The sequence below is a fragment of the Dermacentor andersoni genome, chromosome 6, assembly GCF_023375885.2.
Source record: "Dermacentor andersoni chromosome 6, qqDerAnde1_hic_scaffold, whole genome shotgun sequence".
Taxonomy (NCBI): Eukaryota; Metazoa; Arthropoda; class Arachnida; order Ixodida; family Ixodidae; genus Dermacentor; species Dermacentor andersoni.
In genome coordinates this window covers 146,846,360-146,862,754 of record NC_092819.1, presented here as the reverse complement: position 1 = coordinate 146,862,754, position 16,395 = coordinate 146,846,360, and the positions used below count along the sequence as shown (strand labels likewise).

The window sequence follows — 16,395 nt, the reverse complement described above, 5'->3', positions numbered from 1 at the left end:
CAGCGTGGACGGTTTCAAACTGCCCGACACCCGCCACGAAAACGTTTGGAAAATGGAGGTCTCCGGCGGATTGCCCGTGGGCGGCTTGCAGCTCTTCAGCGCCACCTTCTCGGTGCGCTTCAGGGAAGGAGAGCGCTGCGAGGTGCTTCGTGACGCCGTGTTATGCCTGGGCGGCACCATATTCTGCCTACGCTCGGTGGCCAACACGACGTTGGAGCCTCCACGAGGGCGGCAGGAGGCTGGCGTCAACGCGACGCAGGTCGTGCAGCTCAACATGCCGCCGAGCGTCGCTCTCTTGTTCTCCGAGCGAACGATACGGGCTCACGAGACCATGCTCAGGATGTCGCTTCAGGATTGAGCACGTGGTGGCAAGAGGCTGTTGGGAGCCTCTGCGACCTGTTTGTGAATTTGAGAGCACATTTATTTTTGCGCGTGACGGACAAAATGCGAAGGTTCGTTTTATTCCGTAAACACTGAAATGATGTTAAGGTCAGAGGTGCCGTACAGCCGAGGGCGTTAATGGGGAGAGCGTGCGTACCCACTGTAGGATCGTGCAGTTTGTAGGGACTGAATCTCTTTGTATTGATTTATGTATCGGACATTTCTGTAGCTAACCTATAATAACAGTGTTAACAGTCTATTTGTGTGGCATTTACCTTTTCGTGGGCTTCCTGCGTATGGAAAGATTTTTTCTCTCTGTGATATCGCTCATATGCGTAGAAAAAATGAAATTATTGAATCATTTGTATGGCTGATAGAACATGGTTGCTTTCATAATATGAAGTGGTTACCTTACCGAGCCTCAGAAAGGGACATGAATCATAAATTGGCATTCCTCTGCGATAATTATGCAGACCTTATTTCGCTTGACTAGAGCTGTTCCCAGCTCGCAAGATAAGTTCCCATGCCACTTCCTGAGAATGCAACCTTGAGAAGCTGTAACTCTGTGACTAGAACCTACCCGTTGTTTGCTTGAGTTGTATGCAGTGTTCCGGGATCTTTAAAGAAACATTCGTGCTGACTACTTACACGCTATTTGCGCGCATAAATATCTTAACTTTGGATGTAATCGCTGCTGAGTGTCAGTACCTCACACGGTAGTCCATCATAATATCTTGCTTGTTTGCTTGTTTAATTAATTAGTTAATGGAATAAATATTAGGGCTTAGCATCCCCCCAATAACCAACGTACTATAAGACGCGCCCGAAGTGGTGGTCTCTGAATTTCTTTCGACCACATGAGATTCTTTAATGTGCACCACAATGTATGTACAGCTCAGCGTTCTTGTATGTCCTCCCTCCCCCCCCCCCCCCCCCCCCCCATATAATCAGCAGCTCTTGCCGAGAGTCGAGCCGGCGACTTCGTCACTGAGGCACCGAAGCGGACGTTAAAGGTGTGCTACAAGAAGGGTCCCTTAGTTATTTTTGTTCACCCGCAAAGTCCGAAATCTCTATTTTGTACTAGCTCCGCGATATAAATTGTGTCAAAATTTTGTCACGGCATCCGACCGCACGTGAAGACAAATGTTTCATGCGGAACTCTTTAATGCCGGATTTATTTTACACGCGAATCAGAACTTCAAACTTCGTCGTTTATCCCCTAATGAAACAAAACTGCAAATCGCCCATAATGCGATGTACTGGCGCGACAGCTGGCACACCACAATATTAGAGGCTAATAGGCATTGAAATGTTTCGTTTGGTAGCTCTTAAAGTAAAAAAAAAAAAACATAGGAAAGCCTGCTCTTTCTATCTGCTTTCGAGAAGAACAAAATTTTCTTAAATGTTGTTAATATTGACGCTCAATCTTGTTCATGTCCACCCTAGTGGGCGTTGCCATCTTTCGTGTTGAGTGGCGACTCCTCGCGTTAAAGCGAAGAGATGCGGCTTCTTACTTATCTAGGATGTGAAAAAGCCAGCTAACGAATGAGTGAAGTGATTATTTAATAAAACTCTATTTGGTTATTGCCTCTATACTCTGTATATAAAGAAATAAAGCTCAACAACACCTGCAGACGGGCTAGATGGTGCATTGCAGATCGAGGAAAAATAAGCTCACGGGAAGACACACACGAACAGCCGAGAAAGACCCAGGACAAGCGCTAACTCACATCGGTTTTATTTGCAGCCATGCCAGCAAATAAATGCAGAAAGGATTACATGCGTAGAGCATAACAACAATGGAACAACATAGTGACAAGACAACCCAAATAATTAAAACTACAACACACGTTCAAGAAACTCGATTTCTGCACTGAAGAGCTTCACGGACGTATCGCTCACACATTTATCTCCCTTTTTCCTGATATAAAAGGCTTCCAGTAATTCACACGCAGCCTTATCGCGACCTTTTCCTAGGATTCTTATGTCACTCAGTCGCGGTTCACACGCTTTGCAGTTGGAGCAATGATCAGCCATATTTGTCCCACCTCCCCTAATAGCCCTCACATGATCCCCTGCCCGGTCATTAACGCAGCGCCCAGTCTGGCCTATGTAAGCCATCCGACAGCTTAACGCGACCTCGTACACGACCCCCGTAGGGCAGTTACGGGAGGTGGGACAAATTACACACAGGAAACAAAAGGTGAAAGCAAAACTTAAACGAACAGCTAACAGAACAAAACCTCACAAACTGACATTAACAAAGCATGAATGCCGAACGATACGAGGGAAGCCATTTCAGATCATGCGATTCCGTCACAGGAAGAACAGTTCACCGGTGCATGACTAATGGGACTAGGCAATGAGGCAAGCGGCCGTGAGTTCTTCATGGCAGTAGACGTGTGGAACGACGAATCGAAGGTGGCTGGAGCGCTGTATTGTACAATCCGCTGAGGAAATGCAGGCGCCTCAGCAGAACCTTCGGCGGGAAGCCGCAGGAGACCGAAACGACCTGACCAAGCTGCTATACGTATGTTCCGGCCCGTAACGCGACTTATCACGTTCTGCCAACGGCTGAAGGCGTTTGCAGGTCGCAGGGTGGCACTCCGTAACCTGGCAAAGCCACGAACAGGTACTGTGGTGCTAGAGTCAACGGGAGCAGCAAGGAGGGGAACTCAGCCAGCATGAGAATGAGGGTTAGTAGGCGAATTTGCGTAAAGTTCGTTCTTTTGGCTCCAAACACGGCTTTGTGACTTTGTAAGCTCATAATTTTCAAGAAAGCACGGCTCTGTAAATCATTAAATAAACAGTAATAAAATTATTCGACGCCAGGATTCAAACACATGGCCTCTAGCACACAAGCCTTATATTGAAGCCATCAAGCCGCGGACGCATATAACAGCCTTCCTCGCGAGCAAGCCAGCGCGTTGAAATACTTGGCACGTTTCGATCCGCAGTTGCACTAGAAGAAACGGATGCATCGCAAACACCACGAGTACAACACGACATTACGGACACCACTGAAAATTTAAACAAATAATATATACAAATGATGTACAAATTGCTCCGACGACCATCAAGGATAAACAAGTTGAAGACTCTGCTATAGAGCCTTATAGGCAGCGCCAACGTTGTGCTTCAGTTTCGCCCATACAATCCAAGATATGTGAAAATAATGCGCCGCCTATACACTAGGACTTGAGACTCCAACCAAATAACTGAATTTTATTAGGCTCCGAAACGTCGGGCTAATAAAATTCAGTTATTTGGTTGGAGTCAGTCTCAAGTCCTAATCAATTTCCCAACCAGACAGGCAATTCTGTCGAAATGTTTAGCTTCCCGCCTATACACTGTATTTAACCTCACTAAGCGCGCTCAACGTGATCTGGAAGCTTCTTGACAAATGTGACCTTCCCAGGCCATCTGCAAAGAAAGCCGGCGTTATATTAACCAGATTACGAGAGGTAATATACCCCTATTCTTAGACTGTTACCGTTGCTATCATTTTACAAAGTTTATCAATAAAGCTTATTACCACCACCACCACTATCATTCACAGAGCGCAAGTGGACCCAGCCCGTGGCGGGCTGGACAAACTTATGCTCCGTACCCGATTATGCAGAGTCGAATCCCGACGTAGCGTTTATCATGTAGAGAATAAAATTAGCTCTGAGGATGCTTGACTGCCTCTTGTTTTAGGTACTCATTCTGTCCACAGGCAACAAGGGAATAGAATAGCCTGCCTGCATATATATTCGCATATGTGTAAGGTGCGGCAGTTGTAACAATTTAGATAATATCGTATCAATACTTGAAATCTACTGACGTTCCTCGGCGAGCTGAACTGTAAAGCTATTTCTTCGCGTGCACTTTTTCTCTAACCTGCTCATCAAGTACTGTGCTACTGCTTCATACATTTTTACTATAGTTTTTGCTAGAACAGTGCAAAACTGCAAACAAAATTACTGAAATTTAGACGAAATCTGGGGATAATGTAGAAAAAAGAATTTGGACACATTGCGGGACAGTCCATGGAACATCAAAATACGCTCACTTTTTTTTTCGTTGGTATGGAACTGTTATCGCATTCTGGCCACCAAACATATGGTGTGTAACGAAGAAGAGTAGCCTGCGCCTCAGCACCATCGCCACCGGTATGAGATCGTGGTTGCTGTCCTTGGCAGAACGCTTGTGACTGCCACCCATTCGCCTGCGTCCGTTGCTAATAAATATCTTAGCAAGTGGTGGAGGTGCTGAAGTACTAATAAATATTTTAGCAGCTGCTTTATCCTCTGCTATGAAATAATTTTCGAGGAAAATTTATAGGGGCTGCTCACTCAACCTGTGTCCTTTCTTTATGACATTTGTTAAAGTCGGCTGGAGAACAATAGCCTCGCTTCTATCGAGACTAATGGCAAAAGCTAATGTGCTCATTTAATGTCGAAGTCCTAATTCCCATTCGCTGTGGTTAGAACGCTTAAAAAATGTTTAGTTTTCTGGCTGTAATCTCTGTTAAAAGAGCATAATGCTCACTTTTAGTTCAAATTGCAACCGTGAACATGGTAATAAAGAGAAGAAAGTTCTTCGCGAACGCGCCCGCTTATTGCTAGGCTTCCTCGTGAGGATTTCTTTTATTTTGCAGGATTATCTGACTTTTCTAGTACAGAATGTAAGATTTCATTACGCGCCTCAACCTGAAACCCTGCTGCTTCCAGCCACGCAGTTGAACTCAGTATAAATACATACTTATCGCTGCTTGTCGAAGCCGCACAGGCGGATCTGTACCTGTGAAGTGCATTTCACGCTCGGTGGGAAATAGCTAAAAAGACTCTAAGGAACCGAAACAGATTATGCTTTTCTTTCTCACATGGGATCAGTATATGCAACATTGTGCAACTTGATAGACTATTCCAATAATAGTTCTTGAATTACTTCACACCATTGTATACTACGTGAAGTATAAAATATAAAGCATAAACAGAACGCACAAATTATTGAGTGACGGGATGAAACAGCCTGATAGATTTACGGCGAACCTCTGACGTTTCGTAGGTGAGTACCTGTAATGAAAACTAAAATATGTGTAATTTGACGTTAAGCGCAAGAGAACACACAGGACAACAGAAGGGGACGAAGACACAGCGCTACTACAAATTGAACTTTTATTGCACGTGATAAACACATATATACCATGTTACAACAGAAAAAAAGCCATCTGCAGTACCAACTAGCCCACCAGCCTGTTTTTTTTTTTTTTTTTGTTGAAGATATGTACTTGGGATGCGGTCAACGTTCCACTTTAAGAGATGTTCTGAAAGCGGATGCATGCCGTCATGAAGCACTGTAGCAGGTGCCTCAGTACACCTGATGCACATGAAATAAATGTTGTGGTTAGAAAGCCTAGAAAACCTGGACAACTGGAGCAATTTGTCATTTTCAGGGACATACAGTGTAAACATGGGGAATTAAGCGGCAACAAAGTGGATGAACACCAAGTGCAAGCAGCTTGGTAGATGCATTTGTAGGTGACACTAACCTCGGGTCATTTTATCCAAACCGGGATGTGTCCCGGAAATATCAACTATACCGTTTACATGTGTATTTGACGTCGTATTAGGTTGAAGTAATATTATGTAAGATCTATTCCTTTTGTAAAACACGAATTTCCAGTAGTACGTTTGTTATGTTTGCGCCCTTCCTGCAATAATTCCGATTGGAATTGGCACTATATTGGAAATGAAACGAGCAAACTGTGTGTGCCGAAGTACGGAACTAGATTCTGTTGCAGGCTGTGCACAGACATTTGCGCACTCTCGAAGCCAGTCGAAGCTGGCAAGGAGGGAGAGATAGCAGTGCAGCTGTGAATGGCGCTCGAGAGAGGGAAAGGGCGGCGCTGCTGAAAAGCCGTCGCTGCCGTCGCCTCAGTCTGTTCCGAACCACCGTCAGTAGCACTTCGCTCCACGAAGACGCAGGACGTGTGCCGGTGGAGCCGGAGGAGTGTGCTAGACTCGGCTGGTTGATACATCATTAGGACAGCTACAAACAGCTCCCGGACGGGACGACGTGGGGACGACAAAGGGCTGAACTAACAACCACTGGCTTATTGCGGGGAATGCAATACATTCAAAACACAGACTCAGCGCAGAAGACCAACAAGAACGCGGCACCGGCGCAGGGATAGGATTGAAATCATCACATCATGTGCGTCGTCAATGCAGGCTGTCACCTTTTTAAGAAATAGTTAATCTCGCAGGTATGCAGAGAAACAGAGGGTACACTAGCACCGGTATCGTTCTATGATTGGCCACAAAGTGCTTCCCAAACCTCACGGGCTCTTTGCTCTTTATATCTACATAATATTGCGCATTTATTCAAAATAGGCTGGCTCAGCCACATTCTTTGCAGTACTGGGCTAAACGACTGGCTGCTGACCCTTTTAGTGGGTATGCCTGCCCTCTCAGCCGGTCGTTCAATCATCGTCTTGTTTGGCCAGCGTAGCAACGCTCGCACGTCAACGGGATATTATAAACTGCGTAGGCGCAGTCAACAAAACGTTTTCTGTTTTTCCTCACCGATTATTTTTCTGCGGCTTTCCTTCTTGAATTTGCGGCACAACACAGAGAGCTTCTCCTTTGTGCGTGACCAAACGCGTATGCCTGTGTGAAAGCTCATGGACATAGGGTATGGCGGCTGTGATCGAATAAGGTCCTTTATCTTGTGCGTCGCGTCCTGCTGTTCCCCTGGCCAGGTTCACCAAAAGCGTTTCTGAAACAGCCGTCAACAGAGCAAAAGAATACGCAACCTGAGTGCGCCTGTGCTTTTGGTGCTTGAAGCTACTAGCCATTCGGTGGTGGCACGAGTGGGTCGGAGCTGTTTTGATGCAGGTGACTGCAGTACGCATTTTAAGTACTTTGAGTGCGCAGACGTGAAGGGAAGAATACTTTTGTTCGAGCGAGGATTGTAGGTCCAACTTACGTGATAAATTTCAAACATTAACTTGAGGTCTAATGATCCTATCTTAATTCCGGAGCGATGCTCAATCGTTAGTACCAAAGGTTTCATTACCGTTTGAAAGATGTCAAAAATTATTTTGCATACGAGAGATGACCTATTTTGTCGGTTCTCTGAAGCACAAGGAAATAATCTACAAAGCGCAAAACTTTAATAAATCTGGTCGGTAGGACGCTACTCATGAGGCTTCTGTCAAACCGTGCGAGTAAAAGGTTGCTAAGAACAGGAGCGATACCGGACCTAGGTCACCGAGGTCAGCTTCTGGTCTGTCATCTTCACTTCGTCCGGTCCACGCGCTGTTTATTCTTGTCCTAATGTCGATTGAGCTCCTCAACAACGCCTTGCAATGGGGTGAACACGGTTCAAATCATGTATACGGTACTACAAAGAAGTGTGATGTTAATGCTCACGAATTTCTCTTGCATTTATCACTAAATCACCACTGAATTTTCGTATCCCTGCTGAACTTCGACATGGCACCCCTGCGCTATTTGACAACAGCAAGATGAGAATCCCTTTTTGGCAGAGTACGTGACATTTCAGTCAATTTAGGCTTAAGGTACGCTGGCCGCTGTGACACCGTTAGCGAAAGGCAGGTCGACCATTGTGTCATAGTTAGTTTCGCGTTGACTGACTCTAATTTTGTATGGCCCCCCAACAGCTAGCATGTAACTGTTTTCGACACTCAATCTTGTAGAAATCACGACGATCAGTTTCTACGAGAAATCACGCAGAAGCGTGTTGCTGGCATTGGCACAACGGCCGGCAAAATATAATGCGTAGGAGCTCAAGAACCAGGACCTCGTACCTGAAGGTTTTCTCTTCTGAACGGCTGAAAACACGCTTTGCACAAATGCATTTATTTTGAGTGCGCGTAGAAGGAATTATGTGACCATCTGGGTGGGAGTCAGTGTTGTGGCCACCTCTGTATATGTGGCGTCCCACAGCATTGGCTGAGCTGAAAGAAACGCGCGGTCTTCCGCGTGCTTGTGCTTTCGAGGAGCACGAATGAAGGCCTGGGAATGGGTGACTGCTTAGAAATCATTAACATATGTCTTCGTCGTTAGTTTGTTTGGCATTGTTCGGAATATTTCAGTGTTTTGTGCGCCTTGTTTGTAAAAGCAAATCGGCTTTGCTCGCAATCTCGCCCGTTCATCACTTTCGCGAGTTTTGCCTCTTCACGCAGTTTTCCTATAAGGTTTAAATACCAGAATGACACATGGTTGTAATTTACGTTATCGCAGCTGATGCCGTCCGGTGGAGTCTTGTACGGGAACTGCTGCTGTGCTTCGGGGGGGGGGGGGCAACAACAATGTGAGAATGCACAAAAAGCGCGGAACGAGCAATTTCATATAGAGCAATATAAACAGTTCCCTTCACAAGGCTTCTTGCGTTTTTATGGAATTGCACGTTTCAGAAGAGATAGCTTCGTTGAAGGCTTGTGAAGAGCACTTGCAATCGTATGTATTTATTCTACTAAATAGCAACAAAAAGAAAATCTGCACCTAGACAGCACACGGTTGAGCAGTAGAAGTAAGCAGCAGAGCACCGTTCGGCGCAGCCGGCGAAACACGTGCTAGCTAGCGTTGAAACTGCGCGCGCCCGAAACAGAAACCGGAAGTGGGGTTGAGTTATTCACTACAGCTTCCCGCGGCGCAAGAGTCCATTCGGCCGCTGGCCTCTATGGCAGTGTCCGCTCCTGTTGAATTCATTTCTCTACGGCGCGAGCATGAGCGAAGAAGAAGAAGAAGAAAGAAGTGACTGGCAAGACTGGGGGCTGCACAAGCAAGCAAGCAAGCAAGCAAGCAAGCAAGCAAGCAAGGCTGCACAAACCCTTCGGACGCACCTTTCAAGTGAGAAACGCGCAAAGTACCTTGACATCACGAGTGCGTGTACTTGTTCTGCGCGCTTGAAGGCAGTTGCGTGAAACGTTAGGCAGTTTGTGTCGGTAGCACCGAGCGACACCTGTCTAGCACTGCGGGCGTGACGAAAATGGGCAGTGACGCCCCAAAAGGCGATGCACAGAAACCAACAGCAAGGTTCAGCGTTGCAGTCAAGCTTCTCGGATAGTGCTCTGACTTGCACGCGGGGACATGTTTGTGCGACACAGCCAAGGAGATTTAAAGAGAGAGAGAGAGAAAAGAACAGACTTAAGTCCAGTTGACAACCGCGCAAAGCGATGCATTCTTGGTGTGATTGGCTCATAAACATCTGAGTGTCTATATGAAGAGTGCATTTCGAGGTAATACAAATACTAGTAATAGCAGCATGTTATACGATAGAATGATTTTATTTTGCAGTGAACTATAGGAAGGCTGGGTAATGCATATGCATATTTACATGCAGTACATCCTATGCGCATTATTTGTATAAATTTTCAGTTGTTCCATAGTGCCGTGATGCACTCGTGGTGTTACCCATGCGTCCGTTTCTTCTTGCACAACAGCGGATCGAAACGCGGCAAGCGTCTCAACGCGCTGGCTTGCCCGTGAGAAAGGGTGCTCTATGCCTCTTGGCGACGCATTCGTCTGTGGCGTAATGGTGTCGCCATCAGGCTTTGTGCTAGAGGTCTTGTGTTCGAATCCTGCAGTCGGATAACGTTATTCACGTTTATTTCGTTATTTATAGTGCCGTGCTTTGCCGGAAATGACGAGTTCGCGAAGTTGCAAAGTCGTTTGGAACTGAAAGAACAAAGTTCAGGCAAATTCATGTCCTAGACATGGCATAGAGTTTCCTACAATAATCCCTAGAGGGAACTGTGGCGCTGCAATCGTTCAGCCACCATGGGAATTAAGGGAAGTACAAGAATTTGACTGTGCTTCGTGTTTGGTGATTCAGACGTTTTCGTTTTCTATGCCTTCAATGTCGTCAATTTAAGAGCATTCATTTCTAACTGCAAGGACGTTGCGAACATACATAATTGCTACTAATTATTACGATTCAGCTTGTCGAAGTGGCGAAATCGAAACGCGCCAAGCGACTCAAGGCACTGACTTGCCCGCGATAAATTCATAAGGGCGTTTTACGTAGCTTCTCAATGCCTGCGTCTGTGGCGTAATGGTTTCAATATCGGGCTTCTGGCTCCGTATTCAAACCATGCCGTCGGACCATTTTAATAAAGTCTGTGTAATTATTTATTATGTGTTTCTTTGTATAAAATGAGTTTACAAAGCCGCGAAGCCGTTTGAAAGCGGAAGGACGAAGCTGAGGCAAAGTCATGTTCTTGCCATAATTCCCACGCTGGCTGAACCGCCCGATTGGAGCTACACTAGCGCCAAAGTTCTCTGTAGCAATTATTGTAGGGAACTCAATAATCCATCGTGCTCGTGCTGGCTGAAACCCCATGCTTGCTGCTCCCATCATCATCATCATCATCATCATCAAAACATTTATTGGTCTCTACAGGGTCTTTTGTTGTAGTCCGTTAGGGGATGTGTTACAGTTGTGACCAGCATCGGAGGCAATCTACGTAGACAGCTAAGGAGACAGCTGAGAGAGCTTCAAGGTCACGTAATGGAACGCGTTTTGAGCCGTCTGGAAAACGTATGGAAGATGGATGGATGGATGGATGGATGGATGGATGGATGGATGGATGGATGGATGGATGGATGGATGGATGGATGGATGGATGGATGGATGGATGGATGGATGGATGGATGGATGGATGGATGGATGGATGGATGGATGGATGGATGGATGGATGGATGGATGGATGGATGGATGGATGGATGGATGGATGGATGGATGGATGGATGGATGGATGGATGGATGTTATGAGCGTCTCCTTCGGAACGGGGCGGTGGGTTGCGCCACCAAGCTCTTGCTATTATACTGCCTAATGTCCTACCTAAGTTAAACAATAAAAAAAATAAACACTATGAACTCCCACACCTAAATTTTCTGATCCCCTATTGCTAACTGTGCTTTTGTACGTCTCCGTTTCTTGTCGTTTCCCTACTTTTCGTGCACCAATCCTCCAATCGCCTCTTCCTAATGCCTATTGCCGACATGTTTACTATTCCACTGCTCCCGCTGAACCCAAGGGCTTTAAGGAGGCCAGTGGTGCCTAAATCGACCGCTGGGGAGACGTCTTCACATTCTAATAAAACATGCTCCATAGTTTCCCTAGCTTTATCGCAGCAAGCACATGCTTCTTGTTCTTTCTTATATCTCGCTTTTAGGTGCGTGTTCTAAAGCTTCTAAGATGCTTCTGTGGCGTGACGCCACCTTGCAGCGACAAGAAAAAGTTGAGAAAAGCAAACATTATTTCTGTATTTTAAGTCTTTGCGCCAGCGAACCTATGAAAAACACGAGATAGATTATGTTAAGGGTGTAGGATAGCATGTATATGTTTTCTTGTGCGCAGACAAGCTTCCTGTCGGCTTTCGAAGCGTCCGGCTCAGCCGCCATCTTGTTTGGACAGGAAACTAGCCTGCATCGTTTTTGACGTCGATGCTGTCTTCGCGAAGCTGCCTACTTTGACGTCTCCGTGAGAATTGGAATGATACTTAAGATAGCCACTGTCCACTTAGCCGACTACTTAGCCGTCTACGGCGAGTATTGGAATGCAGCCAGGGTTTTCTTGAACGCTCTTGACTGGGTTTAGCAGGGGTAGGATCCTTTGTCAAGGGCTCCAACGGCCTCAGCTGCCCTGCGTGCTCGATCCACGAGACCGATTTGGTCCTCGCAGCGGTCACTAGCCAGCAATGCCTCCCATTTCTCCGCACTTGGATTTATTATTTTGAGGACTGCTGTTATAAGTTGGCATTCCCATGTGGTGTGATACATGGTGGGCTTTTCGTCTCTCCCTGCGCAGTTGCCAGCGTATCTAGCGGATACATTTACTTAGTAGTAGCGCTCCCGTAAACGCTAGCGCCACAGTGCCACCTAGTAATTATTGTATGAAACCCTGTGGTTGAAACGGTAAATTCGTAAAATACTTTTTCGCTGCACAGTTCTTAGATGACGCCACCATCCCGTTAACGCGTTCCGCGTTACAGGCCAGATACGTACGAAAAAGTGCCTCGAATTCTGCAAGAAAGCTTATTTTATAAAATTTTCCTGAAGTCAAAGCTCTCGTATCTTCTTACCAGAAGAGGTGAAGCCAATGCTTGCCTCCTCGCCCACCTCTGAATTAGAGCCGTGTGGGGTGTTGTCTGCTTCCAGATCAAGTGATACGGATCTGTTCAATGCTTGGTTAAATAGAAAACGGAAGCTGGTTGTTCCCGATGATAGTACTACCTTCGTGTTAACGTTGATGATGTTATCTCCAATAAGGTTTTCCAAGATGCTCCAGCTTCATTCTAAAAAACCAGTAACACAAAGATACACGTTGACCAGTACCTGTACGGCAATATGCGCCATGTCAAACTCATGAGGTGGGTGCGGAAAGCACTTGTTCTTCTTCACTATAAGCTAGTGTTTTATCGTGCCCCTCACAGGACGGTGGCTATCTTGCTTCGCCTTCGGGATATCATTTCCACTACCCAGAATTAAAAAAAAAAAAACCTCTTGGAACGCAGCTCGCGAGGCAACTCCTGTGGAGCAATGGAGGCATTGGCGGAACACAAACCCCATCTGCGTTGAAAATGCGTCCCCCCGCGTTGATGCACAAGATGAGAAACATTGGCGTTTGTCAATGCCCATTTAAAGACTTGGGCGATTTTATCTTGAGGTTCCAGAAGAGCTGGAAAGGTTAAAATTCTTGCCTTGAGCCTCTGCGTCGTTGAGCGTTTTGCAATAGTACTGAGAGACGTAGAACGTGGGATGCGTGCTTTTACATCACGTCGCACTAATATATCTATTGAAATGACGTGTTTTAGCACATTCGTGCGTTTGTGTACGTCAATGTGTGTCAATGTGACAAGGTCATTTTCCTTGATATCGAGGATCAATATCAAGGAGACCACCGAGGTAATGTTCGAACTTTGCTGCTGAGGCGAAATGAAGAGTCGCGAAAGCTTATGACACTACTCACTCACCGTGGAAGGGGAGTGAGAGGGTCTCCGTGAAGTGGCGTTCAGGCATGTATTCGCTATGCCAAAAAACGCGGCACATTTATTGGAGCGATAGCCCTGTTACGCCAGGTACACCCCCCACAAAACGCCTGTCTCCGTAAATATCACCTTCAAGCTCAGTCAAGTTCAAACTGGCATTTAGCCTGCCACTACCAGCGCCTGCTGCTTACGGCCCACGGGCGCCCTGATCTTGAAAGCGATCTGCGATGTGGACAAAGTGCACCGAGTGCTGGTAGATTCGTATGCGCTGTGCTTTCGACGCTTCGTTCGTGTTGGAGCGAGACGCAGCATGAAGGCCAATTCCCTCGCTGCTGCTGCCGCGCCAAGCAGCGTGTGTGTTTCGTCTTGTGGTGCTCCCAAAGCAAGTCAAACCGTGCTATCGCTGGACAAACTTTGGTTTAACCGCGTTCAACCATGGCGATTTTTCATCATTTATTTACTCGCGCGTTACCGCCAAGCACGATGAAAGAATACTTCTGCAATAGGCTAAGGAAGTAAGTAGTCCTTGCGCGTACTTGGAAATACAATGGCACCCATCTTGCGTCTCAATGCATATCATTTAATCGAAACTTTTTGAGAAAGCTTCGTCAACGTTTATTCCAAAACGAGCGTTGCTTCTTCCAAAATATTTTTTTTTAGCCTGTGAGGTTGGTTGAATTGATGGTGGTGCTATCTTACTTGTAGGAACAGGAAACACTCGATGGCCAAGCGTTCCCTAAGGGCCATGGCCAGGCTTCCGAAAGGCTGCCGGCCGCACAGGAATTGGCGAACGCATCGCATCAAGCGAACGTCTGTTCCTGGCGGAGGGTCGAGTCGAAAGTGGCCATGCGATGACTGCATCCCCATGGAGCAAGATCAGGTGACCAAACCGGATCACGAACTAAAGCGACTGCATCGCAGAACCACACAACGAACGAATAACGCTCATCGACACAAGTGCTGAATTGCAACTGAATGTTGAGTTTCAGTTTCGGAGACAAACATATACGAATTTGTGAACGCATCAACATCAAACACGCGTGGGCAGCCATGTATGCAGTGACGGGAACCTTGCAATAGCAAAACAATTTAAATATGCGTATGTATCTGTGAAGCTGACGATAAACTTTAATCTCTAAATAAGTGCTTGTGCCTGCATGTCCCCGTTCGCTCTCCCACTGTAAGTTTCTGCACTGTGCAGTGACGTTCATTATGGTTAACCAACTCGTCCGTTCTTAAACCTTGTTGCCATGAGATGGAACCACGAGCAGACTCTCTAACTCAAAACTCTCTAACGAGAGTTTTGACGTGTCCGCTATTCCAGTATTCTTTTGCGGGTTACCGGGTTACCAGAAGCGTAAATGTGAGAGGCCGGATTGGTGGTGATACCTGGTGGGGCATAGTCCAACCAGACAAACACAGATATATTATTCCAGTCTATCCTAGTACACTGCAATTCTACTTCACTGCCGGTGTATATTCTCGGCAGAGGTATAATCGTGAACACGTTAAATCGTGAACACAAATACCTGTCATATGCGCTGCAACCCTTTCTTTATTCTTCTACAAATTCCTTTCTTAGGCTTCCCTTTCAGTAATCGACCTTGATAATGTACTTCTGCACGGACTCTAAAGGCTGACGGGCGGTCATGAATTCTTGTTCCCTAGCCAGGCTATTGACCATTACATTTGGTTTCTGTACATTAATATTCAACCTTGCTCCTAAACTTTATCGGTTAAGGTCCTCATTCATTTGTTGCAATTTCCCTCCACTTTTGCTGAATAGGACGAGGTTATCTGCAAACCGAAGGTTGTTGAGATATTCACCGTTTATACTTACTCCTAACCCTAATAGCTTAAATAATTATTCTAAGCATACAGTGAACAGCATTGGAAATATTTTGTTATCGTTCACTGACCACTTTCTTGATAGGTAATATTCAAATTTTATTGTGGAGAAGCAATCCAGCTGTGGAATCTTCGTAGAAATTTCCCAAGATACTCCTGTATTCCCTTTCGCTGCTTGATTATACAATGCGTCTATGGCTGCTGTTATCTCTACTAAATTAAATGCCTTTTCATAATCGATGAAAGTCATGTAGAGAAATTGATTGAACTCCACAGATTTCTCCTAGAATATAGAGTCCTGCAGCTGGTGGAACAATTAGGAAGAATACCAATGTGTCTTATACATTATTTTATTCATGGATAGCTCGAAAATTGTGCTAGGTCTAGGATTTTTGCTAACGAAAAGGTGATTTCACTACTGTCGGGCTTGAATTTCACAATTTCAACATGTGCCCGAAAGGGAATAAATAAACTTTAAACTAGCAAAATTTGAATCTTTGACCTAGAAGTTTCAGTTTCTATATGCGGGCAATCTTGTGCTTATAGAGGTGACGTATGTTTGCCCACAGAACATCTCTATATGCATGCTATATCTAAGAAATTGGTTCTAACTAAAATAAAGTAAATCTATCGGCTTTTAAGATATGAGTGGAGCTGGTCATAGAAGTAAAACCGCGGAACTCTCTAACTGGGAGGTTCTTTCGAGCTTTCTGAGTCTCGGACGTAGCCCAGCCAGACCTATTATTTGTTGACATGGCGAAATACCTTTTCGATTAGAGAACTCTTTATTTGGTCTTTTCTTTCGCAGTACAAGATCAATCGGGCCTTCATCCAGTTCTCCTCCCTGTCACTGTTGGTGCTGTCCGTGTCCGTCATCGTCTACTTACTCAGTGCACAAGGTGCACAACAAGCCAAGAATTCTACTGTGACAGGTGATACTGCCATCAGTGTTCGCCACCATAATAGTCACCGACTTTACAGAGACCTTTAGCTCCTTTAGTTACGCCGTACAAATATGAATACGGGACTCGTTTCTACCTATTTTATCGAGTGCCTGCAAGCAGAAAATCTCGAATGCTGGGCTTCGGGTTTCGGCTTTTCTTATTACGAAAAGACGCAACACACCTTGACTGTACGATACATCTGCATTTATTGACTC

At 45.7% G+C, this 16,395-nt stretch overlaps 1 long non-coding RNA gene across 1 annotated transcript; it reads left to right on the top strand.

Moving 5' to 3' along the window:
• Nucleotides 1–9,054: 9,054 nt before the first annotated feature.
• LOC140218827 (uncharacterized) lies at nucleotides 9,055–16,162 on the top strand. The gene is made up of 3 exons (XR_011895017.1): nucleotides 9,055–9,245; nucleotides 14,094–14,268; nucleotides 16,045–16,162. It is a non-coding gene; the product is annotated as an uncharacterized lncRNA (long non-coding RNA).
• Nucleotides 16,163–16,395: the final 233 nt, after the last annotated feature.